The sequence below is a fragment of the Puntigrus tetrazona genome, unplaced genomic scaffold (genome assembly GCF_018831695.1).
Source record: "Puntigrus tetrazona isolate hp1 unplaced genomic scaffold, ASM1883169v1 S000000966, whole genome shotgun sequence".
NCBI classification, from domain to species: Eukaryota; Metazoa; Chordata; class Actinopteri; order Cypriniformes; family Cyprinidae; genus Puntigrus; species Puntigrus tetrazona.
This window is the reverse complement of record NW_025048561.1, coordinates 15,145-42,260: the sequence shown is the minus strand read 5'-3', so window position 1 is coordinate 42,260 and position 27,116 is coordinate 15,145. Positions and strand designations below refer to the sequence as shown.

General features: G+C 40.5%; 1 non-coding gene and 35 pseudogenes across 1 annotated transcript; all 36 read left to right on the top strand.

Moving 5' to 3' along the window:
- The first annotated feature begins 35 nt into the window (after positions 1 to 35).
- On the top strand, positions 36 to 154 carry LOC122336629 (annotated as a pseudogene).
- Positions 155 to 426: 272 nt separating this feature from the next.
- LOC122336749 lies at positions 427 to 545 on the top strand (annotated as a pseudogene).
- A 276-nt stretch (positions 546 to 821) lies between these two features.
- LOC122336748 lies at positions 822 to 940 on the top strand (annotated as a pseudogene).
- A 276-nt stretch (positions 941 to 1,216) lies between these two features.
- On the top strand, positions 1,217 to 1,335 carry LOC122336747 (annotated as a pseudogene).
- Positions 1,336 to 1,614: 279 nt separating this feature from the next.
- On the top strand, positions 1,615 to 1,733 carry LOC122336730 (annotated as a pseudogene).
- A 272-nt stretch (positions 1,734 to 2,005) lies between these two features.
- On the top strand, positions 2,006 to 2,124 carry LOC122336611 (annotated as a pseudogene).
- A 273-nt stretch (positions 2,125 to 2,397) lies between these two features.
- LOC122336746 lies at positions 2,398 to 2,516 on the top strand (annotated as a pseudogene).
- Positions 2,517 to 2,790: 274 nt separating this feature from the next.
- On the top strand, positions 2,791 to 2,909 carry LOC122336745 (annotated as a pseudogene).
- Positions 2,910 to 3,184: 275 nt separating this feature from the next.
- LOC122336667 lies at positions 3,185 to 3,301 on the top strand (annotated as a pseudogene).
- A 277-nt stretch (positions 3,302 to 3,578) lies between these two features.
- On the top strand, positions 3,579 to 3,697 carry LOC122336642 (annotated as a pseudogene).
- A 274-nt stretch (positions 3,698 to 3,971) lies between these two features.
- On the top strand, positions 3,972 to 4,091 carry LOC122336649 (annotated as a pseudogene).
- A 274-nt stretch (positions 4,092 to 4,365) lies between these two features.
- On the top strand, positions 4,366 to 4,482 carry LOC122336665 (annotated as a pseudogene).
- A 272-nt stretch (positions 4,483 to 4,754) lies between these two features.
- Positions 4,755 to 4,871, top strand: LOC122336712 (annotated as a pseudogene).
- Positions 4,872 to 5,144: 273 nt separating this feature from the next.
- LOC122336744 lies at positions 5,145 to 5,263 on the top strand (annotated as a pseudogene).
- Positions 5,264 to 5,536: 273 nt separating this feature from the next.
- On the top strand, positions 5,537 to 5,655 carry LOC122336742 (annotated as a pseudogene).
- A 280-nt stretch (positions 5,656 to 5,935) lies between these two features.
- LOC122336628 lies at positions 5,936 to 6,055 on the top strand (annotated as a pseudogene).
- Positions 6,056 to 6,330: 275 nt separating this feature from the next.
- Positions 6,331 to 6,449, top strand: LOC122336740 (annotated as a pseudogene).
- A 278-nt stretch (positions 6,450 to 6,727) lies between these two features.
- Positions 6,728 to 6,846, top strand: LOC122336739 (annotated as a pseudogene).
- Positions 6,847 to 7,126: 280 nt separating this feature from the next.
- Positions 7,127 to 7,245, top strand: LOC122336738 (annotated as a pseudogene).
- A 270-nt stretch (positions 7,246 to 7,515) lies between these two features.
- On the top strand, positions 7,516 to 7,634 carry LOC122336637 (annotated as a pseudogene).
- Positions 7,635 to 7,909: 275 nt separating this feature from the next.
- Positions 7,910 to 8,026, top strand: LOC122336664 (annotated as a pseudogene).
- Positions 8,027 to 8,302: 276 nt separating this feature from the next.
- LOC122336696 lies at positions 8,303 to 8,422 on the top strand (annotated as a pseudogene).
- Positions 8,423 to 8,695: 273 nt separating this feature from the next.
- On the top strand, positions 8,696 to 8,812 carry LOC122336663 (annotated as a pseudogene).
- A 280-nt stretch (positions 8,813 to 9,092) lies between these two features.
- LOC122336662 lies at positions 9,093 to 9,209 on the top strand (annotated as a pseudogene).
- A 273-nt stretch (positions 9,210 to 9,482) lies between these two features.
- On the top strand, positions 9,483 to 9,601 carry LOC122336689. The gene has a single exon (XR_006249352.1). It is a non-coding gene; the product is annotated as a 5S ribosomal RNA (ribosomal RNA).
- A 279-nt stretch (positions 9,602 to 9,880) lies between these two features.
- Positions 9,881 to 9,999, top strand: LOC122336641 (annotated as a pseudogene).
- A 274-nt stretch (positions 10,000 to 10,273) lies between these two features.
- On the top strand, positions 10,274 to 10,390 carry LOC122336661 (annotated as a pseudogene).
- A 277-nt stretch (positions 10,391 to 10,667) lies between these two features.
- LOC122336659 lies at positions 10,668 to 10,784 on the top strand (annotated as a pseudogene).
- Positions 10,785 to 11,063: 279 nt separating this feature from the next.
- Positions 11,064 to 11,182, top strand: LOC122336616 (annotated as a pseudogene).
- A 280-nt stretch (positions 11,183 to 11,462) lies between these two features.
- Positions 11,463 to 11,581, top strand: LOC122336636 (annotated as a pseudogene).
- Positions 11,582 to 11,854: 273 nt separating this feature from the next.
- LOC122336698 lies at positions 11,855 to 11,970 on the top strand (annotated as a pseudogene).
- A 276-nt stretch (positions 11,971 to 12,246) lies between these two features.
- Positions 12,247 to 12,365, top strand: LOC122336737 (annotated as a pseudogene).
- Positions 12,366 to 25,694: 13,329 nt separating this feature from the next.
- LOC122336704 lies at positions 25,695 to 25,815 on the top strand (annotated as a pseudogene).
- Positions 25,816 to 26,096: 281 nt separating this feature from the next.
- Positions 26,097 to 26,215, top strand: LOC122336633 (annotated as a pseudogene).
- Positions 26,216 to 26,498: 283 nt separating this feature from the next.
- On the top strand, positions 26,499 to 26,617 carry LOC122336626 (annotated as a pseudogene).
- A 285-nt stretch (positions 26,618 to 26,902) lies between these two features.
- Positions 26,903 to 27,020, top strand: LOC122336690 (annotated as a pseudogene).
- The last annotated feature ends 96 nt before the right edge of the window (positions 27,021 to 27,116 follow it).

Sequence of the window (27,116 nt, the reverse complement as noted above, 5' to 3'; positions counted from 1 at the left end):
TGCCTCACCTTAAAATAGGGGCTTTTTGCAGCAGCTTTCACGGCCATACCACCCTGTTCACGCCTGATCTCGCCTGATCTCAGAAGCTAAGCAGAGTTGGGCCTAGTTAGTACTTGGATGGGAGACTGCCTAGGAATACCAGGTGCTGTAAGTTTTGAGTTTTTTCACTACTTATCTAATACACTGGCCCTTAGTGTGGCCAAAGTTTGACCAGCTCTTTGCTTTCCTTTACTGCTTATTTAATTCAATTGCCTTTAAAGTAGCTGTTCTTTAAACAGAGTTTGACTGTTTTTAACTACTTAACTAATGCTCTTATCTTTAATGTAGCTCATTTTGAAGTATTTTTTGTATTTCATTCATTACTTATCTAGTATAATGGCACTTAGTGTGCCTCACCTTAAAATAGGGGCTTTTGCAGCAGCTTTCGCTTACGGCCATACCACCCTGTTCACGCCTGATCTCGCCTGATCTCAGAAGCTAAGCAGAGTTGGGCCTAGTTAGTACTTGGATGGGAGACTGCCTAGGAATACCAGGTGCTGTAAGTTTTGAGTTTTTTCACTACTTATCTAATACACTGGCCCTTAGTGTGGCCAAAGTTTGACCAGCTCTTTGCTTTCCCTTACTGCTTATTTAATTCAATTGCCTTTAAAGTAGCTGTTCTTTAAACAGAGTTTGACTGTTTTTAACTACTTAACTAATGCTCTTATCTTTAATGTAGCTCATTTTGAAGTATTTTTTTTGTATTTCATTCATTACTTATCTAGTATAATGGCACTTAGTGTGCCTCACCTTAAAATAGGGGGCTTTTTGCAGCAGCTTTCGCTTACGGCCATACCACCCTGTTCACGCCTGATCTCGCCTGATCTCAGAAGCTAAGCAGAGTTGGGCCTAGTTAGTACTTGGATGGGAGACTGCCTAGGAATACCAGGTGCTGTAAGTTTTGAGTTTTTTCACTACTTATCTAATACACTGGCCCTTAGTGTGGCCAAAGTTTGACCAGCTCTTTGCTTTCCCTTACTGCTTATTTAATTCAATTGCCTTTAAAGTAGCTGTTCTTTAAACAGAGTTTGACTGTTTTTAACTACTTAACTAATGCTCTTATCTTTAATGTAGCTCATTTTGAAGTATTTTTTTTTGTATTTCATTCATTACTTATCTAGTATAATGGCACTTAGTGTGCCTCACCTTAAAATAGGGGCTTTTTGCAGCAGCTTTCGCTTACGGCCATACCACCCTGTTCACGCCTGATCTCGCCTGATCTCAGAAGCTAAGCAGAGTTGGGCCTAGTTAGTACTTGGATGGGAGACTGCCTAGGAATACCAGGTGCTGTAAGTTTTTGAGTTTTTTCACTACTTATCTAATCTAATACACTGGCCCTTAGTGTGGCCAAAGTTTGACCAGCTCTTTGCTTTCCTTTACTGCTTATTTAATTCAATTGCCTTTAAAGTAGCTGTTCTTTAAACAGAGTTTGACTGTTTTTAACTACTTAACTAATGCTCTTATCTTTAATGTAGCTCATTTTGAAGTATTTTTTTGTATTTCATTCATTACTTATCTAGTATAATGGCACTTAGTGTGCCTCACCTTAAAATAGGGGCTTTTGCAGCAGCTTTCACTTACGGCCATACCACCCTGTTCACGCCTGATCTCGCCTGATCTCAGAAGCTAAGCAGAGTTGGGCCTAGTTAGTACTTGGATGGGAGACTGCCTAGGAATACCAGGTGCTGTAAGTTTTTGAGTTTTTTCACTACTTATCTAATACACTGGCCCTTAGTGTGGCCAAAGTTTGACCAGCTCTTTGCTTTCCTTACGCTTATTTAATTCAATTGCCTTTAAAGTAGCTGTTCTTTAAACAGAGTTTGACTGTTTTTAACTACTTAACTAATGCTCTTATCTTTAATGTAGCTCATTTTGAAGTATTTTTTTGTATTTCATTCATTACTTATCTAGTATAATGGCACTTAGTGTGCCTCACCTTAAAAATAGGGGCTTTTTGCAGCAGCTTTCTTACGGCCATACCACCCTGTTCACGCCTGATCTCGCCTGATCTCAGAAGCTAAGCAGAGTTGGGCCTAGTTAGTACTTGGATGGGAGACTGCCTAGGAATACCAGGTGCTGTAAGTTTTGAGTTTTTTCACTACTTATCTAATACACTGGCCCTTAGTGTGGCCAAAGTTTGACCAGCTCTTTGCTTTCCCTTACTGCTTATTTAATTCAATTGCCTTTAAAGTAGCTGTTCTTTAAACAGAGTTTGACTGTTTTTAACTACTTAACTAATGCTCTTATCTTTAATGTAGCTCATTTTGAAGTATTTTTTGTATTTCATTCATTACTTATCTAGTATAATGGCACTTAGTGTGCCTCACCTTAAAATAGGGGCTTTTTGCAGCAGCTTTCGCTTACGGCCATACCACCCTGTTCACGCCTGATCTCGCCTGATCTCAGAAGCTAAGCAGAGTTGGGCCTAGTTAGTACTTGGATGGGAGACTGCCTAGGAATACCAGGTGCTGTAAGTTTTTGAGTTTTTTCACTACTTATCTAATACACTGGCCCTTTAGTGTGGCCAAAGTTTGACCAGCTCTTTGCTTTCCTTACTGCTTATTTAATTCAATTGCCTTTAAAGTAGCTGTTCTTTAAACAGAGTTTGACTGTTTTTAACTACTTAACTAATGCTCTTATCTTTAATGTAGCTCATTTTGAAGTATTTTTTTGTATTTCATTCATTACTTATCTAGTATAATGGCACTTAGTGTGCCTCACCTTAAAATAGGGGCTTTTGCAGCAGCTTTCGCTTACGGCCATACCACCCTGTTCACGCCTGATCTCGCCTGATCTCAGAAGCTAAGCAGAGTTGGGCCTAGTTAGTACTTGGATGGGAGACTGCCTAGGAATACCAGGTGCTGTAAGTTTTTGAGTTTTTTCACTACTTATCTAATACACTGGCCCTTTAGTGTGGCCAAAGTTTGACCAGCTCTTTGCTTTCCTTACTGCTTATTTAATTCAATTGCCTTTAAAGTAGCTGTTCTTTAAACAGAGTTTGACTGTTTTTAACTACTTAACTAATGCTCTTATCTTTAATGTAGCTCATTTTGAAGTATTTTTTTTGTATTTCATTCATTACTTATCTAGTATAATGGCACTTAGTGTGCCTCACCTTAAAATAGGGGCTTTTGCAGCAGCTTTCGCTTACGGCCATACCACCCTGTTCACGCCTGATCTCGCCTGATCTCAGAAGCTACAGAGTTGGGCCTAGTTAGTACTTGGATGGGAGACTGCCTAGGAATACCAGGTGCTGTAAGTTTTTGAGAGTTTTTTCACTACTTATCTAATACACTGGCCCTTAGTGTGGCCAAAGTTTGACCAGCTCTTTGCTTTCCTTTACTGCTTATTTAATTCAATTGCCTTTAAAGTAGCTGTTCTTTAAACAGAGTTTGACTGTTTTTAACTACTTAACTAATGCTCTTATCTTTAATGTAGCTCATTTTGAAGTATTTTTTTTATTATTTCATTCATTACTTATCTAGTATAATGGCACTTAGTGTGCCTCACCTTAAAATAGGGGCTTTTGCAGCAGCTTTCGCTACGGCCATACCACCCTGTTCACGCCTGATCTCGCCTGATCTCAGAAGCTAAGCAGAGTTGGGCCTAGTTAGTACTTGGATGGGAGACTGCCTAGGAATACCAGGTGCTGTAAGTTTTTGAGTTTTTTCACTACTTATCTAATACACTGGCCTTAGTGTGGCCAAAGTTTGACCAGCTCTTTGCTTTCCTTACTGCTTATTTAATTCAATTGCCTTTAAAGTAGCTGTTTCTTTAAACAGAGTTTGACTGTTTTTAACTACTTAACTAATGCTCTTATCTTTAATGTAGCTCATTTTGAAGTATTTTTTTGTATTTCATTCATTACTTATCTAGTATAATGGCACTTAGTGTGCCTCACCTTAAAATAGGGGCTTTTTGCAGCAGCTTTCGCTTACGGCCATACCACCCTGTTCACGCCTGATCTCGCCTGATCTCAGAAGCTACAGCAGAGTTGGGCCTAGTTAGTACTTGGATGGGAGACTGCCTAGGAATACCAGGTGCTGTAAGTTTTGAGTTTTTTCACTACTTATCTAATACACTGGCCCTTAGTGTGGCCAAAGTTTGACCAGCTCTTTGCTTTCCTTACTGCTTATTTAATTCAATTGCCTTTAAAGTAGCTGTTCTTTAAACAGAGTTTGACTGTTTTTAACTACTTAACTAATGCTCTTATCTTTAATGTAGCTCATTTTGAAGTATTTTTTTTTGTATTTCATTCATTACTTATCTAGTATAATGGCACTTAGTGTGCCTCACCTTAAAATAGGGGCTTTTGCAGCAGCTTTCGCTTACGGCCATACCACCCTGTTCACGCCTGATCTCGCCTGATCTCAGAAGCTACAGAGTTGGGCCTAGTTAGTACTTGGATGGGAGACTGCCTAGGAATACCAGGTGCTGTAAGTTTTGAGTTTTTTCACTACTTATCTAATACACTGGCCCTTAGTGTGGCCAAAGTTTGACCAGCTCTTTGCTTTCCTTTACTGCTTATTTAATTCAATTGCCTTTAAAGTAGCTGTTCTTTAAACAGAGTTTGACTGTTTTTAACTACTTAACTAATGCTCTTATCTTTAATGTAGCTCATTTTGAAGTATTTTTTTGTATTTCATTCATTACTTATCTAGTATAATGGCACTTAGTGTGCCTCACCTTAAAATAGGGGCTTTTTGCAGCAGCTTTCACACGGCCATACCACCCTGTTCACGCCTGATCTCGCCTGATCTCAGAAGCTACAGAGTTGGGCCTAGTTAGTACTTGGATGGGAGACTGCCTAGGAATACCAGGTGCTGTAAGTTTTGAGTTTTTTCACTACTTATCTAATACACTGGCCCTTAGTGTGGCCAAAGTTTGACCAGCTCTTTTTCTTTCCTTACTGCTTATTTAATTCAATTGCCTTTAAAGTAGCTGTTCTTTAAACAGAGTTTGACTGTTTTTAACTACTTAACTAATGCTCTATCTTTAATGTAGCTCATTTTGAAGTATTTTTTTGTATTTCATTCATTACTTATCTAGTATAATGGCACTTAGTGTGCCTCACCTTAAAATAGGGGCTTTTTGCAGCAGCTTTCGCTTACGGCCATACCACCCTGTTCACGCCTGATCTCGCCTGATCTCAGAAGCTAAGCAGAGTTGGGCCTAGTTAGTACTTGGATGGGAGACTGCCTAGGAATACCAGGTGCTGTAAGTTTTGAGTTTTTTCACTACTTATCTAATACACTGGCCCTTAGTGTGGCCAAAGTTTGACCAGCTCTTTGCTTTCCTTACTGCTTATTTAATTCAATTGCCTTTAAAGTAGCTGTTCTTTAAACAGAGTTTGACTGTTTTTAACTACTTAACTAATGCTCTTATCTTTAATGTAGCTCATTTTGAAGTATTTTTTTGTATTTCATTCATTACTTATCTAGTATAATGGCACTTAGTGTGCCTCACCTTAAAATAGGGGCTTTTTGCAGCAGCTTTCGCTTACGGCCATACCACCCTGTTCACGCCTGATCTCGCCTGATCTCAGAAGCTAAGCAGAGTTGGGCCTAGTTAGTACTTGGATGGGAGACTGCCTAGGAATACCAGGTGCTGTAAGTTTTTGAGTTTTTTCACTACTTATCTAATACACTGGCCCTTAGTGTGGCCAAAGTTTGACCAGCTCTTTGCTTTCCTTTACTGCTTATTTAATTCAATTGCCTTTAAAGTAGCTGTTCTTTAAACAGAGTTTGACTGTTTTTAACTACTTTAACTAATGCTCTTATCTTTAATGTAGCTCATTTTGAAGTATTTTTTTTTTTGTATTTCATTCATTACTTATCTAGTATAATGGCACTTAGTGTGCCTCACCTTAAAATAGGGGCTTTTTGCAGCAGCTTTCGCTTACGGGCCATACCACCCTGTTCACGCCTGATCTCGCCTGATCTCAGAAGCTAAGCAGAGTTGGGCCTAGTTAGTACTTGGATGGGAGACTGCCTAGGAATACCAGGTGCTGTAAGTTTTTGAGTTTTTTCACTACTTATCTAATACACTGGCCCTTAGTGTGGCCAAAGTTTGACCAGCTCTTTGCTTTCCTTACTGCTTATTTAATTCAATTGCCTTTAAAGTAGCTGTTCTTTAAACAGAGTTTGACTGTTTTTAACTACTTAACTAATGCTCTTATCTTTAATGTAGCTCATTTTGAAGTATTTTTTTTTATATTTCATTCATTACTTATCTAGTATAATGGCACTTAGTGTGCCTCACCTTAAAATAGGGCTTTTTGCAGCAGCTTTCGCTTACGGCCATACCACCCTGTTCACGCCTGATCTCGCCTGATCTCAGAAGCTAAGCAGAGTTGGGCCTAGTTAGTACTTGGATGGGAGACTGCCTAGGAATACCAGGTGCTGTAAGTTTTTGAGTTTTTTCACTACTTATCTAATACACTGGCCTCTTAGTGTGGCCAAAGTTTGACCAGCTCTTTGCTTTCCCTTACTGCTTATTTAATTCAATTGCCTTTAAAGTAGCTGTTCTTTAAACAGAGTTTGACTGTTTTTAACTACTTAACTAATGCTCTTATCTTTAATGTAGCTCATTTTGAAGTATTTTTTTTTGTATTTCATTCATTACTTATCTAGTATAATGGCACTTAGTGTGCCTCACCTTAAAATAGGGGCTTTTTGCAGCAGCTTTTGCTTACGGCCATACCACCCTGTTCACGCCTGATCTCGCCTGATCTCAGAAGCTAAGCAGAGTTGGGCCTAGTTAGTACTTGGATGGGAGACTGCCTAGGAATACCAGGTGCTGTAAGTTTTTGAGTTTTTTCACACTACTTATCTAATACACTGGCCCTTAGTGTGGCCAAAGTTTGACCAGCTCTTTGCTTTCCTTACTGCTTATTTAATTCAATTGCCTTTAAAGTAGCTGTTCTTTAAACAGAGTTTGACTGTTTTTAACTACTTAACTAATGCTCTTATCTTTAATGTAGCTCATTTTGAAGTATTTTTTTTTTTGTATTTCATTCATTACTTATCTAGTATAATGGCACTTAGTGTGCCTCACCTTAAAATAGGGGCTTTTTGCAGCAGCTTTCGCTTACGGCCATACCACCCTGTTCACGCCTGATCTCGCCTGATCTCAGAAGCTAAGCAGAGTTGGGCCTAGTTAGTACTTGGATGGGAGACTGCCTAGGAATACCAGGTGCTGTAAGTTTTGAGTTTTTTCACTACTTATCTAATACACTGGCCCTTAGTGTGGCCAAAGTTTGACCAGCTCTTTGCTTTCCTTACTGCTTATTTAATTCAATTGCCTTTAAAGTAGCTGTTCTTTAAACAGAGTTTGACTGTTTTTAACTACTTAACTAATGCTCTTATCTTTAATGTAGCTCATTTTGAAGTATTTTTTTGTATTTCATTCATTACTTATCTAGTATAATGGCACTTAGTGTGCCTCACCTTAAAATAGGGGCTTTTGCAGCAGCTTTCGCACGGCCATACCACCCTGTTCACGCCTGATCTCGCCTGATCTCAGAAGCTAAGCAGAGTTGGGCCTAGTTAGTACTTGGATGGGAGACTGCCTAGGAATACCAGGTGCTGTAAGTTTTTGAGTTTTTTCACTACTTATCTAATACACTGGCCCTTAGTGTGGCCAAAGTTTGACCAGCTCTTTGCTTTCCTTACTGCTTATTTAATTCAATTGCCTTTAAAGTAGCTGTTCTTTAAACAGAGTTTGACTGTTTTTAACTACTTAACTAATGCTCTTATCTTTAATGTAGCTCATTTTGAAGCATTTTTTTGTATTTCATTCATTACTTATCTAGTATAATGGCACTTAGTGTGCCTCACCTTAAAATAGGGGGCTTTTTGCAGCAGCTTTCGCTTACGGCCATACCACCCTGTTCACGCCTGATCTCGCCTGATCTCAGAAGCTACAGAGTTGGGCCTAGTTAGTACTTGGATGGGAGACTGCCTAGGAATACCAGGTGCTGTAAGTTTTGAGTTTTTTCACTACTTATCTAATACACTGGCCCTTAGTGTGGCCAAAGTTTGACCAGCTCTTTGCTTTCCTTTACTGCTTATTTAATTCAATTGCCTTTAAAGTAGCTGTTCTTTAAACAGAGTTTGACTGTTTTTAACTACTTAACTAATGCTCTTATCTTTAATGTAGCTCATTTTGAAGTATTTTTTTTTTTGTATTTCATTCATTACTTATCTAGTATAATGGCACTTAGTGTGCCTCACCTTAAAATAGGGGCTTTTTGCAGCAGCTTTCGCACGGCCATACCCACCCTGTTCACGCCTGATCTCGCCTGATCTCAGAAGCTAAGCAGAGTTGGGCCTAGTTAGTACTTGGATGGGAGACTGCCTAGGAATACCAGGTGCTGTAAGTTTTTGAGTTTTTTCACTACTTATCTAATACACTGGCCTTAGTGTGGCCAAAGTTTGACCAGCTCTTTGCTTTCCTTACTGCTTATTTAATTCAATTGCCTTTAAAGTAGCTGTTCTTAAACAGAGTTTGACTGTTTTTAACTACTTAACTAATGCTCTTATCTTTAATGTAGCTCATTTTGAAGTATTTTTTTTTGTATTTCATTCATTACTTATCTAGTATAATGGCACTTAGTGTGCCTCACCTTAAAATAGGGGCTTTTGCAGCAGCTTTCGCTTACGGCCATACCACCCTGTTCACGCCTGATCTCGCCTGATCTCAGAAGCTACAGAGTTGGGCCTAGTTAGTACTTGGATGGGAGACTGCCTAGGAATACCAGGTGCTGTAAGTTTTTGAGTTTTTTCACTACTTATCTAATACACTGGCCCTTAGTGTGGCCAAAGTTTGACCAGCTCTTTGCTTTCCCTTACTGCTTATTTAATTCAATTGCCTTTAAAGTAGCTGTTCTTTAAACAGAGTTTGACTGTTTTTAACTACTTAACTAATGCTCTTATCTTTAATGTAGCTCATTTTGAAGTATTTTTTTTTTTTGTATTTCATTCATTACTTATCTAGTATAATGGCACTTAGTGTGCCTCACCTTAAAATAGGGGCTTTTTGCAGCAGCTTTCGCTTACGGCCATACCACCCTGTTCACGCCTGATCTCGCCTGATCTCAGAAGCTACAGAGTTGGGCCTAGTTAGTACTTGGATGGGAGACTGCCTAGGAATACCAGGTGCTGTAAGTTTTTGAGTTTTTTCACTACTTATCTAATACACTGGCCCTTAGTGTGGCAAAAGTTTGACCAGCTCTTTGCTTTCCTTACTGCTTATTTAATTCAATTGCCTTTAAAGTAGCTGTTCTTTAAACAGAGTTTGACTGTTTTTAACTACTTAACTAATGCTCTTATCTTTAATGTAGCTCATTTTGAAGTATTTTTTTTTATTTCATTCATTACTTATCTAGTATAATGGCACTTAGTGTGCCTCACCTTAAAATAGGGGCTTTTGCAGCAGCTTTCGCTTACGGCCATACCACCCTGTTCACGCCTGATCTCGTCTGATCTCAGAAGCTAAGCAGAGTTGGGCCTAGTTAGTACTTGGATGGGAGACTGCCTAGGAATACCAGGTGCTGTAAGTTTTTGAGTTTTTTCACTACTTATCTAATACACTGGCCCTTAGTGTGGCCAAAGTTTGACCAGCTCTTTGCTTTCCTTACTGCTTATTTAATTCAATTGCCTTTAAAGTAGCTGTTCTTTAAACAGAGTTTGACTGTTTTTAACTACTTAACTAATGCTCTTATCTTTAATGTAGCTCATTTTGAAGTATTTTTTTTTTTTGTATTTCATTCATTACTTATCTAGTATAATGGCACTTAGTGTGCCTCACCTTAAAATAGGGGGCTTTTTGCAGCAGCTTTCGCTACGGCCATACCACCCTGTTCACGCCTGATCTCGCCTGATCTCAGAAGCTAAGCAGAGTTGGGCCTAGTTAGTACTTGGATGGGAGACTGCCTAGGAATACCAGGTGCTGTAAGTTTTGAGTTTTTTCACTACTTATCTAATACACTGGCCCTTAGTGTGGCCAAAGTTTGACCAGCTCTTTGCTTTCCCTTACTGCTTATTTAATTCAATTGCCTTTAAAGTAGCTGTTCTTTAAACAGAGTTTGACTGTTTTTAACTACTTAACTAATGCTCTTATCTTTAATGTAGCTCATTTTGAAGTATTTTTTTGTATTTCATTCATTACTTATCTAGTATAATGGCACTTAGTGTGCCTCACCTTAAAATAGGGGCTTTTTGCAGCAGCTTTCGCTTACGGCCATACCACCCTGTTCACGCCTGATCTCGCCTGATCTCAGAAGCTACAGAGTTGGGCCTAGTTAGTACTTGGATGGGAGACTGCCTAGGAATACCAGGTGCTGTAAGTTTTTGAGTTTTTTCACTACTTATCTAATACACTGGCCCTTAGTGTGGCCAAAGTTTGACCAGCTCTTTGCTTTCCTTTACTGCTTATTTAATTCAATTGCCTTTAAAGTAGCTGTTCTTTAAACAGAGTTTGACTGTTTTTAACTACTTAACTAATGCTCTTATCTTTAATGTAGCTCATTTTGAAGTATTTTTTTTTGTATTTCATTCATTACTTATCTAGTATAATGGCACTTAGTGTGCCTCACCTTAAAATAGGGGCTTTTTGCAGCAGCTTTCGCTTACGGCCATACCACCCTGTTCACGCCTGATCTCGCCTGATCTCAGAAGCTACAGAGTTGGGCCTAGTTAGTACTTGGATGGGAGACTGCCTAGGAATACCAGGTGCTGTAAGTTTTTGAGTTTTTTCACTACTTATCTAATACACTGGCCCTTAGTGTGGCCAAAGTTTGACCAGCTCTTTGCTTTCCTTACTGCTTATTTAATTCAATTGCCTTTAAAGTAGCTGTTCTTTAAACAGAGTTTGACTGTTTTTAACTACTTAACTAATGCTCTTATCTTTAATGTAGCTCATTTTGAAGTATTTTTTTTTGTATTTCATTCATTACTTATCTAGTATAATGGCACTTAGTGTGCCTCACCTTAAAATAGGGGCTTTTTGCAGCAGCTTTCGCTTTTTACGGCCATACCACCCTGTTCACGCCTGATCTCGCCTGATCTCAGAAGCTAAGCAGAGTTGGGCCTAGTTAGTACTTGGATGGGAGACTGCCTAGGAATACCAGGTGCTGTAAGTTTTTGAGTTTTTTCACTACTTATCTAATACACTGGCCTCTTAGTGTGGCCAAAAGTTTGACCAGCTCTTTGCTTTCCTTACTGCTTATTTAATTCAATTGCCTTTAAAGTAGCTGTTCTTTAAACAGAGTTTGACTGTTTTTAACTACTTAACTAATGCTCTTATCTTTAATGTAGCTCATTTTGAAGTATTTTTTTTTTTGTATTTCATTCATTACTTATCTAGTATAATGGCACTTAGTGTGCCTCACCTTAAAATAGGGGCTTTTTGCAGCAGCTTTCGCTTACGGCCATACCACCCTGTTCACGCCTCATCTCGCCTGATCTCAGAAGCTAAGCAGAGTTGGGCCTAGTTAGTACTTGGATGGGAGACTGCCTAGGAATACCAGGTGCTGTAAGTTTTGAGTTTTTTCACTACTTATCTAATACACTGGCCTCTTAGTGTGGCCAAAGTTTGACCAGCTCTTTGCTTTCCTTACTGCTTATTTAATTCAATTGCCTTTAAAGTAGCTGTTCTTTAAACAGAGTTTGACTGTTTTTAACTACTTAACTAATGCTCTTATCTTTAATGTAGCTCATTTTGAAGTATTTTTTTTATTTCATTCATTACTTATCTAGTATAATGGCACTTAGTGTGCCTCACCTTAAAATAGGGGCTTTTTGCAGCAGCTTTCGCTTACGGCCATACCACCCTGTTCACGCCTGATCTCGCCTGATCTCAGAAGCTAAGAGTTGGGCCTAGTTAGTACTTGGATGGGAGACTGCCTAGGAATACCAGGTGCTGTAAGTTTTTGAGTTTTTTCACTACTTATCTAATACACTGGCCCTTAGTGTGGCCAAAGTTTGACCAGCTCTCTTTGCTTTCCTTACTGCTTATTTAATTCAATTGCCTTTAAAGTAGCTGTTCTTTAAACAGAGTTTGACTGTTTTTAACTACTTAACTAATGCTCTTATCTTTAATGTAGCTCATTTTGAAGTATTTTTTTTGTATTTCATTCATTACTTATCTAGTATAATGGCACTTAGTGTGCCTCACCTTAAAATAGGGGCTTTTGCAGCAGCTTTCGCTTACGGCCATACCACCCTGTTCACGCCTGATCTCGCCTGATCTCAGAAGCTAAGCAGAGTTGGGCCTAGTTAGTACTTGGATGGGAGACTGCCTAGGAATACCAGGTGCTGTAAGTTTTGAGTTTTTTCACTACTTATCTAATACACTGGCCCTCTTAGTGTGGCCAAAGTTTGACCAGCTCTTTGCTTTCCTTACTGCTTATTTAATTCAATTGCCTTTAAAGTAGCTGTTCTTTAAACAGAGTTTGACTGTTTTTAACTACTTAACTAATGCTCTTATCTTTAATGTAGCTCATTTTGAAGTATTTTTTTTTGTATTTCATTCATTACTTATCTAGTATAATGGCACTTAGTGTGCCTCACCTTAAAATAGGGGCTTTTTGCAGCAGCTTTCACTTACGGCCATACCACCCTGTTCACGCCTGATCTCGCCTGATCTCAGAAGCTACAGAGTTGGGCCTAGTTAGTACTTGGATGGGAGACTGCCTAGAATACGCTTTCCCTTACTGCTTATTTAATTCAATTGCCTTTGTAATGGGATATGGGTTGGGCACTATAAGTCCCAGCAGCCCCAGGGCTCTTAAAAGGAAGTAGTAAGGTTGTGTTTGTTCTTTTACTTCGCTTTTTGATTTTGGGGAAAGGTGGCGGGAATGCAGAGTGGCATGTAGGTAAGGAGATTTGAGTGATGCATTCTTACTACTTTGTTAGTTTTATCGATTGCATAATGAATTGATGTTGTGGTAGATGTTACTTTGGGGATATGAGCGCAGATAATCATTGCCGCCAAATATCTGCCTTTTATTTTAGTGGTGTGACTGGAGTATTGCCTGACTGTGGCCTGACCATCTTGTCAAATAGTGGATGTGAAAGGTATTTAACGCTTTAATGAAAAAGGGTTTTTATTTATTTTTAAATTGGAAAGTGAGTGCATCTTATTTAATGAATGTCTCTAATTCTTTTGATTTTTCTGTTTGTAATAGACTGTTTCCTTTTAGGGATGCATGGTTACCGTTTAGTTTATGGTTAAAATATTGTTTTGTTTTCGTTTCTTTATTATCTTTTGTTTGTAAATGTGAGATCCGGAGTGGTAGAGATTGAGGTACTAGTGAATGTGTTTGGTTGTTGATTTTATGTCCGTGTACCTTGTATTGCCCACTGTTAATTGTGTTTTGTTTAGCCGGCGGTGTGTTATCGGGTTGCCTCACAGTGTGGATGACAGTGGTAAGGTGGCTGGGATTGTGTGGTGGTTTGGTCACTGTATTTCTGTTTCTTCTGTAGGTTTGCAGTGTGATTGCTGTGAGCTTGGCTGCTGTGAGAACACTTTGGCTTCTAGGCCCTTTCTTTCGCTTCCTAGGCAACCTCATGCCACCTAGGCCAGTTTTCTTTATTTCTTTTTTCTTTTTATTTTGTGGGCATTTACATCCAAAAGGGTATGTAATATGTTTTAACATGTTTGACTTGTCTTTAATAAAAATGTATTTGATTCTTTAAAGTCACCTCATGGCCCCTTCTTTTGGTTATTGACACAGTAATTGGTCATCATACCACAATTGGCGTAGTCGGCAGGGTCTGTTTTTGTTTTTTTTTTGAAGTGGTTGTGAGGTGTTGCTTTATTGGGTTTTTTTTGTATTTCTTTTTTTTTGTTTGTTAGTAAACGGTAACCGTGCATGAAGACGATCATCGCAGACTCTGGTTCATGGACTATGGATTTTATTCATGTCTGAATTGCCTTCCTAAATAATTTGTCAACAGATATGGAGCAAGAACTAATAGACTTGCGGAGCAAGTACGGAACTTGCAAGCACAAAATGAGGAGCTGAGGAGAGAGCTTCCTCACAAGGCAGCAGTAAAGCTTCTAACCAACCTCACCCTTCTGTAATTAATGCCTCATCTCCAGTGTCTTTTTAATAGGGTACTTTTTGTGCCTCGGGAGAGGAAGTGCCCACGATTTTATGGAAATATGGACTCAACTTGAATATTGAGGACTGGATTGAGGAGGCTAAGGTGTGTATCGAGGGTAGGGGTTGGTCTGATAAGGAAAAGGGGTGTTTCTGCTTGATCATCTGGGAGGGGAGGCCAGAATGGAGATAAAACTCCAATCTTCAGCTATCAGGGAAAATCCAGAAGCTGTTTTTGAAGTGTTAAAAGATTTGTATGGGGGGAGACGGACATTTGTGCAATTACAACAGAGGTTTTATGAGCGAAAACAAAAAGAAGGCGAATCACTTACCGAATTTTCTCATGCTCTTATGTCATTGATGGATGCAATTCTTAACGGGAACCCAGGCAGCGCCCGAATTCTGACAAAGTGCTTCGCGATCAGTTTGTTGAATATGTTCAAGATGTAATGCTGAAGCGTGAGTTAAAAAGATTTGTGAGGGAGAAACCATCTTCTACATTGCTGGAGGTTCGACGTGAAGCTCTTAGGTGGGTGGAAGAGGGAAATAAGGAAACAACTGCCTTATATTCTCAGTCATGGTGTAACGCTACTCATGGTAGGGTTATTGATATGGAGCCTAAGGTTAGGTTCCAGGATTCTACAGATTCTACAGATTCTACAGGAGGTTAAGGAGATGTTAAAACAACAACAAGTACAAATAAATGACCTTACCCAGCGTTTTGATAGTTTTATGTCTCAGAGGAATGATCCACCTGTTGTTCCTTCCGACTAGGCAGAATTCTTCACGCCGATGCCTTCGCTGTAATAGAGTTGGGCATATTGCCAGATATTGTCGGTCATCCTGGCCTGTTGAGTCAAATTCTAGATCACCTCAGGCAAATGTCAATGAGACTTCTGTTGGGGAACCTGATAGTGTAGCCCTCCTGCAATCTTGAGTCAGATCGCAGAGGAAGCTAGTGAAGCTGCACAAACTCCTGTGTGCCCTACTATTTTGCAGCGCCTTGTGGGCAAATGCCCTATTGTGACTGCGGTAATGGGGGTTGAGATCTCATGTTTACTGACACTGGGTCAATGGTAACTACTATAACAGAGTCATTTTTTGAGAAACATTTTCGACAATTGAGGGTGGATGCTCTTAAAAAATGTAGTTGGCTTCAATTAAAGGCAGCTAATGGTCTTGCAATACCATATGTGGGTTATTTTGAAATAGATGTGATTGTGTTGGGGCAAACTCTTCCAAGGCAAGGTATTTTGGTTGTGAAAGATCCGGTTGATACACTGTTCCATCAGAAGAAGGCACTTACTCCAGGCCTCTTGGGTATGAATGTAATTGGACAATGTTATAATGACTTATGGTTATAATGGCCCAGCACTATTTTCAGTCCCTCAGGTCAGGCAGGCAGAGTTAGGCTGGAGAGATGCCTTGTCTCAGTGTCACCAAGCTGAGGAGTCCCCCGTCCCTGGATTTGTTGGTTATGTGAGAGTCCAGTCCTGCCAACCTGTCCAGATTCCAGCTGGAACGATGAGGTTAGTACCTGCTTCGTGTTCAAAGATTATACAAAGTGGCAAAGTAGTTTTTTTAGAACCTCAGGGTCCAGAGGGTGGGGGCCTGCCTGCTGGGGTATTAATTTCACCTGCCTTGTTGCAGTGTACGCAAGGTGTGGTTCATGTACCAGTAGTTAATGTTGGTATGGAACCTTTATATTTGCCGCCAAGAATTAGATTGGGTAGCTTAATTATTGCAGAAATTATGAAATCTAATCAAGACATCTTTTTCAAGAAAGATTTATCACAGGACCCTAAAGCAGTGATTGTCCATTGTCAAACTATTACATCAGAGTCCAGTACTGATTTGCAGGGGTTAGAATTCCCTGGGCTTTCAGATGCTGAGGGGGAGGAAGTTAGAAGATTGTTGATTAAATATTCAGACGTTTTCGCTAAGCATGATGGTGATTTGGGTTGTTCAAATTTAATTGATCATCAAATTCCCCTAATAGATGATATACCAGTGCGCCAGCGTTATCGTAGAATTCCGCCCAGTCAGTTCGAGGAAGTGAAGGCACATATTAGACAGTTGTTGGACAGTCACGTTATTAGGGAGAGTGGTAGCCCGTATGCCTCACCAATTGTTTTGGTGAAGAAGAAAGATGGATCTTTAAGAATGTGTATAGATTACCGCCAGCTTAATGCAAGAACTCAGAAGATGCCTATCCCCTACCAAGGATCGAGGAATCATTGGATGCCTTAACTGGAGCTAAGTGGTTTTCAACTTTGGATTTGGCAAGTGGATATAACCAGGTACCAGTTGCTGAAAGGGATCGATTTAAGACCGCTTTTTGCACTCCATTTGGGCTCTTTGAGTTTAATAGGATGCCATTTGGATTGTGCAATGCTCCAAGTACTTTTCAAAGATTGATGGAGCGAATTTTTGGAGATCAGAGTTTCCAAACTTTATTACTTTATTTGGATGATGTGATTGTTTTTTCTACAACAGTTAAGCAACACCTTCAATGATTGGCGCTGGTGCTGGATCGCCTGAGACAACAGAACTTAAAGATAAAACTGAGCAAATGCTGCTTCTTTCGCGCAGAAGTGCGTTATTTGGGGCATGTGGTCTCTGCTACAGGGGTCAGTACAGATCCAGAGAAAATAGCAGCAGTAGCTAAGTGGAACCAGCCGCAAAATCTTCAAGAACTTCGATCTTTTCTTGGTTTTGCAAGTTATTATCGCCGGTTTGTTAAAAATTTTTCACAGATTGCTGCCCCCCTGAATACATTAGTAGCGGACATGATCCGGGGACAGAAGAATAAACGAACCAAGATTAATTTAGGGACGAAATGGACTGACTTGTGTGAAAATGCTTTCCAGGCCCTTAAATCTGCTTTGACCAAGGCTCCAGTCCTGGCTTATGCTGATTTTAGTAAATCTTTTATTTTGGACATTGATGCAAGCCACCAAGGTCTGGGTGCTATTTTGTCTCAAGAGCATGGAGGCAAATGTCGACCAGTGGCATTTGCAAGTAAGGCAAGGCAAGGCAAGGCAAGTTTATTTATATAGCACATTTCATACACAATGGTAATTCAAAGTGCTTTACAAAAGAGGAAATAAAATAATTGCAAGATTTAAATAACAATAAAAGAAATTAAAATAAAATAAAAACACTGATTTAAGATAAATTGAATTAAAAGCAAAAAGAGATTGATTTAAAACAGTTTAAAATAAAAGAAGCAAAGTAGCACAGTTCGACGCAGCACAGTGCTCATTCTGTAAATGCACAACTAAACAGATGAGTTTTGAGTCTGGATTTAAAAGTGACTAATGTTTCAGCACATCTGATCTCTTCAGGAAGCTGGTTCCAGATGCGAGCAGCATAATAACTAAAAGCAGATTCTCATTGTTTGGTGTGAACCTTTGGTATTTCTAACTGACTTGATCCTAGTGATCTGAGTGGTCTGTTGGGTGTATAAATAGTGATCATATCTGCAATGTATTTAGGTCCTAGTCCATTGAGTGATTTATAAACGAGTAAAAGTGCTTTAAAATCAATTCTAAATGTCACTGGAAGCCAGTGTAAGGACCTGAGGACTGGTGTGATGTGCTCTGATTTTCTGGTTCGAGTCAGGATCCTGGCAGCAGCGTTCTGGATGAGCTGCAGCTGTCTGATGGTCTTTTGGGAAGGCCAGTGAGGAGACCATTACAATAGTCCACCCTGCTGGTGATGAAGGCATGGACTAGTTTCTCCAGGTCTTGCCTGGGCACAAAGCATCTTATTCTTGCAATATTTTTAGGGTGATAGTACGCTGATTTAGTCACTGCTTTGACATGACAGCTGAAACTAAGGTCGGTCTCTAGAATCACACCAAGATTCTTGACTTGCCTTTTGGTTGTTTGACCCCTTGAGTTAAGGTATGCATTCACCTTGTGAACTTCATCTTTATTTCCAAATGCAATGACCTCAGTTTTCTCCTTGTTTAACTGAAGAAAATTTTGGCACATCCAACTGTTGATTTCATCAATGCATTGGCAGAGTGAGTCAATGGGGCTGTAGTCATTTGGTGATAAGGCTAGGTAGATCTCGTGCGTCGTCAGTCAGCATAGCTGTGATAGGCAATTTGATTCTTTCTCATTATTTGACTTAGTGGGAGCATATACAGGCTAAACAAGAGCGGCGCAAGAATTGAGCCTTGTGGGACTCCACATGTCATGGACGCCCACTTAGACCTATGCTCTCCTATACTCACATAATAACCCCTCCCCTCTAAATATGACCTGAACCAGTTTAGAGCCATTCCAGAAAGCCCGACCCAGTTTTCCAGTCTGTCTAGAAGAATGTTATGATCGACAGTGTCAAACGCAGCACTAAGATCTAGTAGTACCAGCACTGATATTTTACCAGAATCAGAGTTTAGGCGAATATCATTTATTATCTTAACTAACGCTGTCTCTGTGCTGTGGTGCGGTCTGAAACCAGATTGAAAATGATCCAGATAACCATTTGAGTTCAAGTAGCTGTTCAGCTGATTCAGAACTACCTTTTCAATGATCTTGCCTACGACCGGAAGATTTGATATCGGTCTATAGTTACTCAATATACTGTTATCAAGATTTCTCTTTTTTCAGGAGGGGCTTAACAACCGCAGTTTTCAGGGCGTTTGAAAAGTCCCAGAAAGAAGTGATGTGTTCACCACTTCTAAGATGTCAGCTTTTAAACAGTCAAACACGCTTTTGAGAAAAGATGTGGGAGTGTGTCAAGACAGCAGGTTGAGGATTTTAGGTGCTGTACTACTTCCTCCAAAGTTTTGCTATCAATTGCTTCAAGAACACACATAGTGACTCCTTTTTGAGATTGTGGTTGAATCTGACATATCTCTACATCATCTGATGTTTTAATTGCCTTTCTGATATTTTCGATCTTCTCAGAAAAGAATGAGGCAAACTCATTGCATTTGCTGTCAGAAAGCATTTCACTGGGAATCTGACTTGGGGGGTTTGTCAGTCTCTCAACCGTAGCAAAAAGAGTGCGGGTGTTGTTCAGGTTACTATTTATAAGGTTTGAGAAAACGCGTCTGTCGTGCTGTGGCTAATTCCACATTAAAAGCATGCAGGCTGTCTTTATAGATGCTATAGTGGATTTCAAGTTTTGTCTTCTGCCACGTCCGCTCAGCCTTTCTGCATTGCCTTTTCATGATCTGCACTGCTGTTGATTTTCTCCAACATGACTTTTGTCTGCCAGTCTTCTTACTGACTTTCACAGGTGCAATATCATCCATGACATTCTTAACTTTTGAGTCAAAGGACTCCAGGAGAAGATCAACGCAGTCGGCAGAAATGCTTGGCATTGAAGAAACAGCCTTCATAAATAGCACACTTGTGTTCTCATTAATGCATCTCTTTCTGACAGTGACAGATCTGGATTCAGTGGTAGCAGAGATCAATATATCAAAGAAAATACAGAAGTGATCAGACAGTGCTACATCCTTGATAACAATGGACGAAAGCTGTAAACCCTTACTAATGAGTAAATCTAGCGTGTGCCCATGGTGATGTGTAGGTCCATGCACATGCTGAATCAGCTCAAAAGTGTTTAAAACGGTTACAAATTCTTTTGTAGTTTTGATTTCTGCATTTTCTATGTGGATATTATAAATCCCTGCAATCACAAAACAGTCAAATTCTGAACAAATCATTGATAACAATTCTGTGAACTCTTCAACAAAGGCTGAGAATATTTTGGAGGCCTGTAAATAATGATAAACAGGATGCGTGGAGCACCTTTCAACACAATCCCTAGATATTCAAATGACAAGTACTGACCAAATGACACTTGTCTGCACTGAAAGACATCTTTAAAGAGAGCAGTAACCCCACCCCTCTCTCTTGTCAACTCTGCAAACATTCATATAAGTGAAGTTGGGAGGGGCTGTTTCATTGAGCACTGTTGCACTGCAGCTTTTCTTCAAGCCATGTTTCATTTAGAAACATAAAATCCAGATTGTTTGTAATTATTAAATCATTGATCACAAATGATTTGTTTTTAGTGATCGAACATTTAATAATGCTAGCTTGATGGTAGTACTTTTGTTTCTATAGAAGTCTGAGTTTGTTGTCTAATGGGCCGCAGATTAGATTTGTCAGCTGTACGCCTTGAAAAGGCCTTAGACTTTCTATCCTGTAATAAGACGGAGATAGTGAGAGACACACTGGGTTCCCGCTTGTTTTCTAAACATCCTGAAAGTTTTTGCTGTAGTTGCGGGACCCAAACACATCACTGAGAGCTGTTATCAGTTGTTTTTGCTTTACCAGCTGCAGATGGAGGAGGGATGGCCTGGCGCTGTCGCAGCGGCCGAAGAGCTCTCGCTGGAGGAGGGTGAGCTGGGCCCAGCGGCCTTGGAGGCGGTGGTGCCCGCCGCTTTGTAGTTGATAACTGGGGCTCGCAGCAAAGGAGTGGGAGAGTCTGGTTTTAGCCACCAGTTCCTCCATTTTTTGTGAGAAGCTGAGAAGTGGCGATGCTTGAGAGAGGGATAATGTCTCTGGTAAACAGAGCATTGGTGTTTCCGTGGCAGAATTATGCTGTCCTGGCTTCCTGGCTGATTACCAGAGAGTCGTCCTTCGGCTCTGAGTCCTGGAGCCGTTGTTGTGCGTCACATTGTGTCTGTGATGGGCTCTGCGGGCAGGGCTCAACCGTGATAGTGTCCACAAACAGTGCTTGTTGTGGCTCTGTGGTGTTTTCAGTGTCCTTGTGGGATGTGTCGACCAGATGATGACTCTGAGGCTGATATGAAGTCCTGTCGTCATCCATACTTTGTCCAGGTGTGTGTGTGCCATTCATGTTGAGTGGACTGGCAGACTCTGCTGATGGATGACGGAGTGAAAAATAGATGTTGTCCTTTAACACTCTCGCACCAAGTTTGTTTGGGTGAAGGCCATCCAGTTTAAACAGTTGTCTGTGTCCCCAGAATAGATTGAAGTTGTCGATGAAGTTGACTCCTTTTTGACTGCAGGTTCTTTGTAGCCAAGTATTCAGTCCAAGCAACCGTGAAAACATGTTTGTTCCTCTTGCTGGGAGTGGTCCACTGATGAACGACTGGACTTCAACTCTTTGAAGTGTTTCGATAAGTTCACTGAAGTCCCTCTTCAGGAGTTCTGATTGCTCCTTACGAATGTCATTCTTCCCCACATGGATGATGACTCGTTTTGCAGTCTTGTGCTTCATTAGAACGTTCTGAAGTCCATTGTTTACATCAGAGACGGTCGCTTGAGGAAAGCAGCATGTAGTTGTCGTTCTGCTCCTGACGTTTCTGATAATGGAGTCTCCGACTATCAGAGTTCTAGGCTCGGCTGCTCTGTGATCTGAACGCCGCTGTCTGCTCGACCTTGAGCGCCTGTTTGTAGCGGTGTTAGCTACTGGCTGATATGACTCCTGCTCAGTCACTTTCGGGGATTCCTCACCCAAATTCGTTAAAAATTCAAATCTGTTCTCGAGCTGTACAGGGGGTGGTAAAATACCAGTTTTTCCAAGCCTTCTCATGGCCATGTCTGGGGTAGATGATGCCACAGCGGCAATATGAGATACTCGTGACAGTCTGGTGTCTCGAGTGCCTTTGGGTCTCGCTCCTGTCTTTGCCACTGATTTGTGTGTTGATCAGCTTTAGCTTGATTCGCTACATTTATATACTGTCGAGATTGATTCGATTCACAGGACTCACCGGCTGTGGGCTGAGGGGGTCCGTGATGATCTGCTGTGTGATCTGCTTGTTTTGGGAGTCCAGCAAGTAACTTCGTTTCAAGAGCCACAATCCTTTGTAGCAGTCTGTGGCAGTTTGTGCAGCAAGTAGATTCCAGAAGAGGCATTTTCTTTCTTGTTTGTTGAAGATAGGAAGCTGTGTTTTCCGTGTCCGGGAATGTAAGCTGCTAGCAGCGGGAGGCAGATAATCTAGTTCTTCGTAGTAGCTATTATTGCAATCCCGAAAGTTTTTGCCAAATATGTGTTGTTTGAGCACTGTGCTATATGCTGAAGTTAAAACTTAGTAAAATCAGAAAAAAAAGTAGATAAAAGTAGATAAAAAGAAGCAAAGCGCGGAGCAGTAAGCAAGAGCGTCCGAACAGTCGCAAGCCGGAAGCAAGAAGGATTACGACCGTCTGAACGAAACATGCAGAACTATAGCTCAATGAAGCTGGAGTTTTTGGCCCTGAAATGGGCTGTTGCAGAAAAGTTCAGAGAGTACCTGTTGGGTCAGAAATGTTTGGTATATACAGATAATAATCCCTTTAGCCATTTGCAAACTGCGCGGTTGGGAGCATTGGAGCAGCGTTGGGCTAATCAGTTGGCAGATTTTGATTTGGAAATAAAATACAAACCTGGACGCTCCAATGTTAACGCGATGCCCTTTCTAGAAAAAAAAATATTGCGTCTGTGGCAGAACTGGCTATGACTACTGCAATGCCGAAGGAGGTGCATCAATGTGTTCATGACAGTCAGCATGTAATGGTCAGTGAAACAATTTCGGTTTTCCCTGAACAACCTAGAGAAAATCTTGGTGCCCTGCTAGAGGCTGACCCGGTTATTGGGCGATTCCTGGTGTATTGGGATCGTCAAAGACCCCCAGATGCTCAGGAGAGAGCGGTAGAGTCATCAGCGGTGCTTGAATTGGTGCGGCAGTGGGGGAAGCTGGTGAAGATGGAGGGGGTGCTGTATCGGAGATTCTGTCCCCAGGATGAACACAGAGAGATTCGTCAGGTTGTTTTACCAGCTGTCCTCAGGGAAAGGGTCCTCACAAGCTTGCATGATGATCATGGCCATCAAGGAATTGAGCGGACAGCAAGTTTAGTGAGAACTCTGTGTTATTGGCCGAGTATGTTTAAGTTCATTGAGGAATGGTGTAAGAAATGCCAGCGCTGCACCCTAGCTAAAGTGGTGCGACCAAAAGTACGTAGCTTTATGGGACACCTGACAGCAGAAAGACCGCTAGACATTTTGGCCGTGGATTTTACATTGTTGGAACCTGCGTCAAATGGACTTGAAAATGTATTGGTGTTAACTGATGTATTTTCTAAGTTCACACAAGCTATCCCAACTAAAGACCAAACAGCAGCAACAGTGGCACGTGTTTTAGTGGAACGTTGGTTTTACTTATTTGGAGTACCACGACAACTTCATTCAGATCAGGGGCGGTGCTTTGAAAGTAAGCTGATTCAAGAATTATGCAGATTGTATGCTATTTCAAAAACTCGCACCACCCCTTATCGACCTCAAGGGAATGGTCAATGTGAACGTTTTAATAGAACAATGCATGATTTGCTGCGCACATTACCTCCAGAGGAAAAACGTCATTGGCCAGATCATCTTGCTCAGGTGGTTTTTGCATATAATACCACAGAACACCAGTCTACTGGGTACGCCCCTTATGTCCTCATGTTCGGACAAGAGCCCCATTTGCCTGTTGACTTTCTGCTGGGACTGGATAGTCATGTCCAGAGTGATGCGGAGTGGGTTGTGGACCACAAAAATAATTTGGAAAGAATATTTACCAAGGCTCGAGAACGTCTTCAGTATGCTACAGAATACCGAGCTCGACTAAATGATCTTCAGGTGCGACATGAAAAGTTAAGTGAGGGGCAGGTGGTGTATCGGAGAGCACATAACTTCAAGGGTAGAAATAAGATCCAAGATGCATGGGATTCAACCCCTTATAAAGTGATTCGATGTCTAGATGGACATGGAGCTGTGTATGCTGTCGCACCGGCAGATGGAGTGGATGGGATCAGAAACATTCATCGTTCGACTGCGTCCAGCCTATGTCTCTCCAGATGACCCTGGCCTCCCTAATTTAGTTGATCATCAGGACACTGCTAGAGAAGCAGATGAAGACATGGTAATGATTTCATTGATGCCTGGGAGTGTATCTACTCAAGATAAAGCTCAACTTCGGTCCAGACCTCAATCTTTGCAGGAAGATAGCAATTCGTCCTTGACTGCAGTAGGTGATGTTGAAGCCCATCTTCCTTCACAACATGAAGCGGTAGTAAGGCGTACAAGAAGGGTAGCAGCTGGATGCCATTCAAACCCATATCATCTCCCTAGGCCTGTATGCATTAGTGAAACTCAGTTAAATGGTCCGGTTACTCCTCTTATGATGGGGCTGTCCAATGATAACCCCACCGTAGTGTTTCGCCCATGGTTGTAGGGGGGCTAATGTAATCGACGGACGGCGATTTAAATTGAAGGGGTAGATTGTAATGGGATATGGGTTGGGCACTACAAGTCCCAGCAGCCCCAGGGCTCTTAAAAGGAAGTAGTAAGGTTGTGTTTGTTCTTTTTACTCCGCTTTTTCTGATTTTGGGGAAAGGTGGCGTGGAATGTAGAGTGGCATGTAGGTAAGAGATTTGAGTGATGCATTCTTACTACTTTGTTAGTTTTATCGATTGCATAATGAATTGATGTTGTGGTAGATGTTACTTTGGGGATATGAGCGCAGATAATCATTGCCGCCAAATACGCGGGAGCGCTATGGAGAACTGAGAATATGCTGTACCGACTAATAGTAGGTAGAAGTCTGGTCATATTGATTTTGTTTATAGGTGTTTTGTTTTAATTAAATTATCTGACTTTTTATTTTAGTGGTGTGACTGGAGTATTGCCTGACTGTGGCCTGACCATCTTGTCGAAATAGTGGATGTGAAAGGTATTTAACGTTTTAATGAAAAAAGGGTTTTTATTTATTTTTAAATTGGAAAGTGAGTGCATCTTATTTAATGAATGTCTCTAATTCTTTTGATTTTTCTGTTTGTAATAGACTGTTTCCCCCTTTTAGGGATGCATGGTTACCGTTTTCTTTATGGTTAAAATATTGTTTTGTTTCGTTTCTTTATTATCTTTTGTTTGTAAATGTGGAGATCCGGAGTGGTAGAGATTGAGGTACTAGTGAATGTGTTTGGTTGTTGATTTTATGTCCCTGTACCTTGTATTGCCCACTGTTAATTGTGTTTTGTTTAGCCGGCGGTGGTTATCGGGTTGCCCTCACAGTGTGGATGACAGTGGTAAGGTGGCTGGGATTGTGTGGTGGTTTGGTCACTGTATTTCTGTTTCTTCTGTAGGTTTGCAGTGTGATTGCTGTGAGCTTGGCTGCTGTGAGAACACTTTGGCTTCTAGGCCCTTCTTTCACTTTCCTAGGCAACCTGCGGCCACCTAGGGCCAGTTTTCTTTTATTTCTTTTTTCTTTATTTTGTGGGCATTTACATCCAAAAGGGTATGTGATATGTTTTAACATGTTTGACTTGTCTTTAATAAAAATGTATTTGATTCTTTAAAGTCACCTCATGGCCCCTTCTTTTGGTTATTGACACAGTAATTGGTCATCATACCACACCTTTAAAGTAGCTGTTCTTTAAACAGAGTTTGACTGTTTTTAACTACTTAACTAATGCTCTTATCTTTAATGTAGCTCATTTTGAAGTATTTTTTTTTTGTATTTCATTCATTACTTATCTAGTATAATGGCACTTAGTGTGCCTCACCTTAAAATAGGGGGCTTTTTGCAGCAGCTTTCGCTTACGGCCGTATTCACCCCTGTTCACGCCAGATCTCGTCTGATCTCAGAAGCTAAGCAGAGTTGGGCCTAGTTAGTACTTGGATGGGAGACTGCCTAGGAATACCAGGTGCTGTAAGTAAGTTTTGAGTTTTTTCACTACTTATCTAATACACTGGCCCTTAGTGTGGTCAAAGTTTGACCAGCTCTTTGCTTTCCCTTACTGCTTATTTAATTCAATTGCCTTTAAAGTAGCTGTTCTTTAAACAGAGTTTGACTGTTTTTAACTACTTAACTAATGCTCTTATCTTTAATGTAGCTCATTTTGAAGTATTTTTTTTTGGTATTTCATTCATTACTTATCTAGTAAAATGGCACTTAGTGTGCCTCACCTTAAAATAGGGGCTTTTTGCAGCAGCTTTCGCTTATGGCCATACCACCCTGTTCACGCCTGATCTCGCCTGATCTCAGAAGCTAAGCAGAGTTGGGCCTAGTTAGTACTTGAATGGGAGACTGCCTAGGAATTGCAGGTGCTGTAAGTTTTTGAGTTTTTTCACTACTTATCTAATACACTGGCCCTTAGTGTGGTCAAAGTTTGACCAGCTCTTTGCTTTCCCTCACTGCTTATTTAATTCAATTGCCTTTAAAGTAGCTGTTCTTTAAACAGAGTCTGACTGTTTCTAACTACTTAACTAATGCTCTTATCTTTAATGTAGCTCATTTTGAAGTTTTTTTTTTTTTTTGTATTTCATTCATTTACTTATCTAGTATAATGGCTCTTAGTTTGCCTCACCTTAAAATAGGGGCCTTTTTGCAGCAGCTTTAGCTTACGGCCATACCACCCTGTTCACGCCTGATCTCGTCTGATTTCAGAAGCTAAGCAGAGTTGGGCCTAGTTAGTACTTGAATGGGAGACTGCCTAGGAATTGCAGGTGCTGTAAGTTTTTGAGTTTTTTCACTACTTATCTAATACACTGGCCCTTAGTGTGGTCAAAGTTTGACCAGCTCTTTGCTTTCCCTCACTGCTTATTTAATTCAATTGCCTTTAAAGTAGCTGTTCTTTAAACAGAGTCTGACTGTTTCTAACTACTTAACTAATGCTCTTATCTTTAATGTAGCTCATTTTGAAGTATTTTTTTTTTTTTTTGTATTTCATTCATTTACTTATCTAGTATAATGGCTCTTAGTTTGCCTCACCTTAAAATAGGGGGCTTTTTGCAGCAGCTTTAGCTTACGGCCATACCACCTGTTCACGCCTGATCTCGTCTGATTTCAGAAGCTAAGCAGAGTTGGGCCTAGTTAGTACTTGAATGGGAGACTGCCTAGGAATTGCAGGTGCTGTAAGTTTTTGAGTTTTTTCACTACTTATCTAATACACTGGCCCTTAGTGTGGTCAAAGTTTGACCAGCTCTTTGCTTTCCCTCACTGCTTATTTAATTCAAT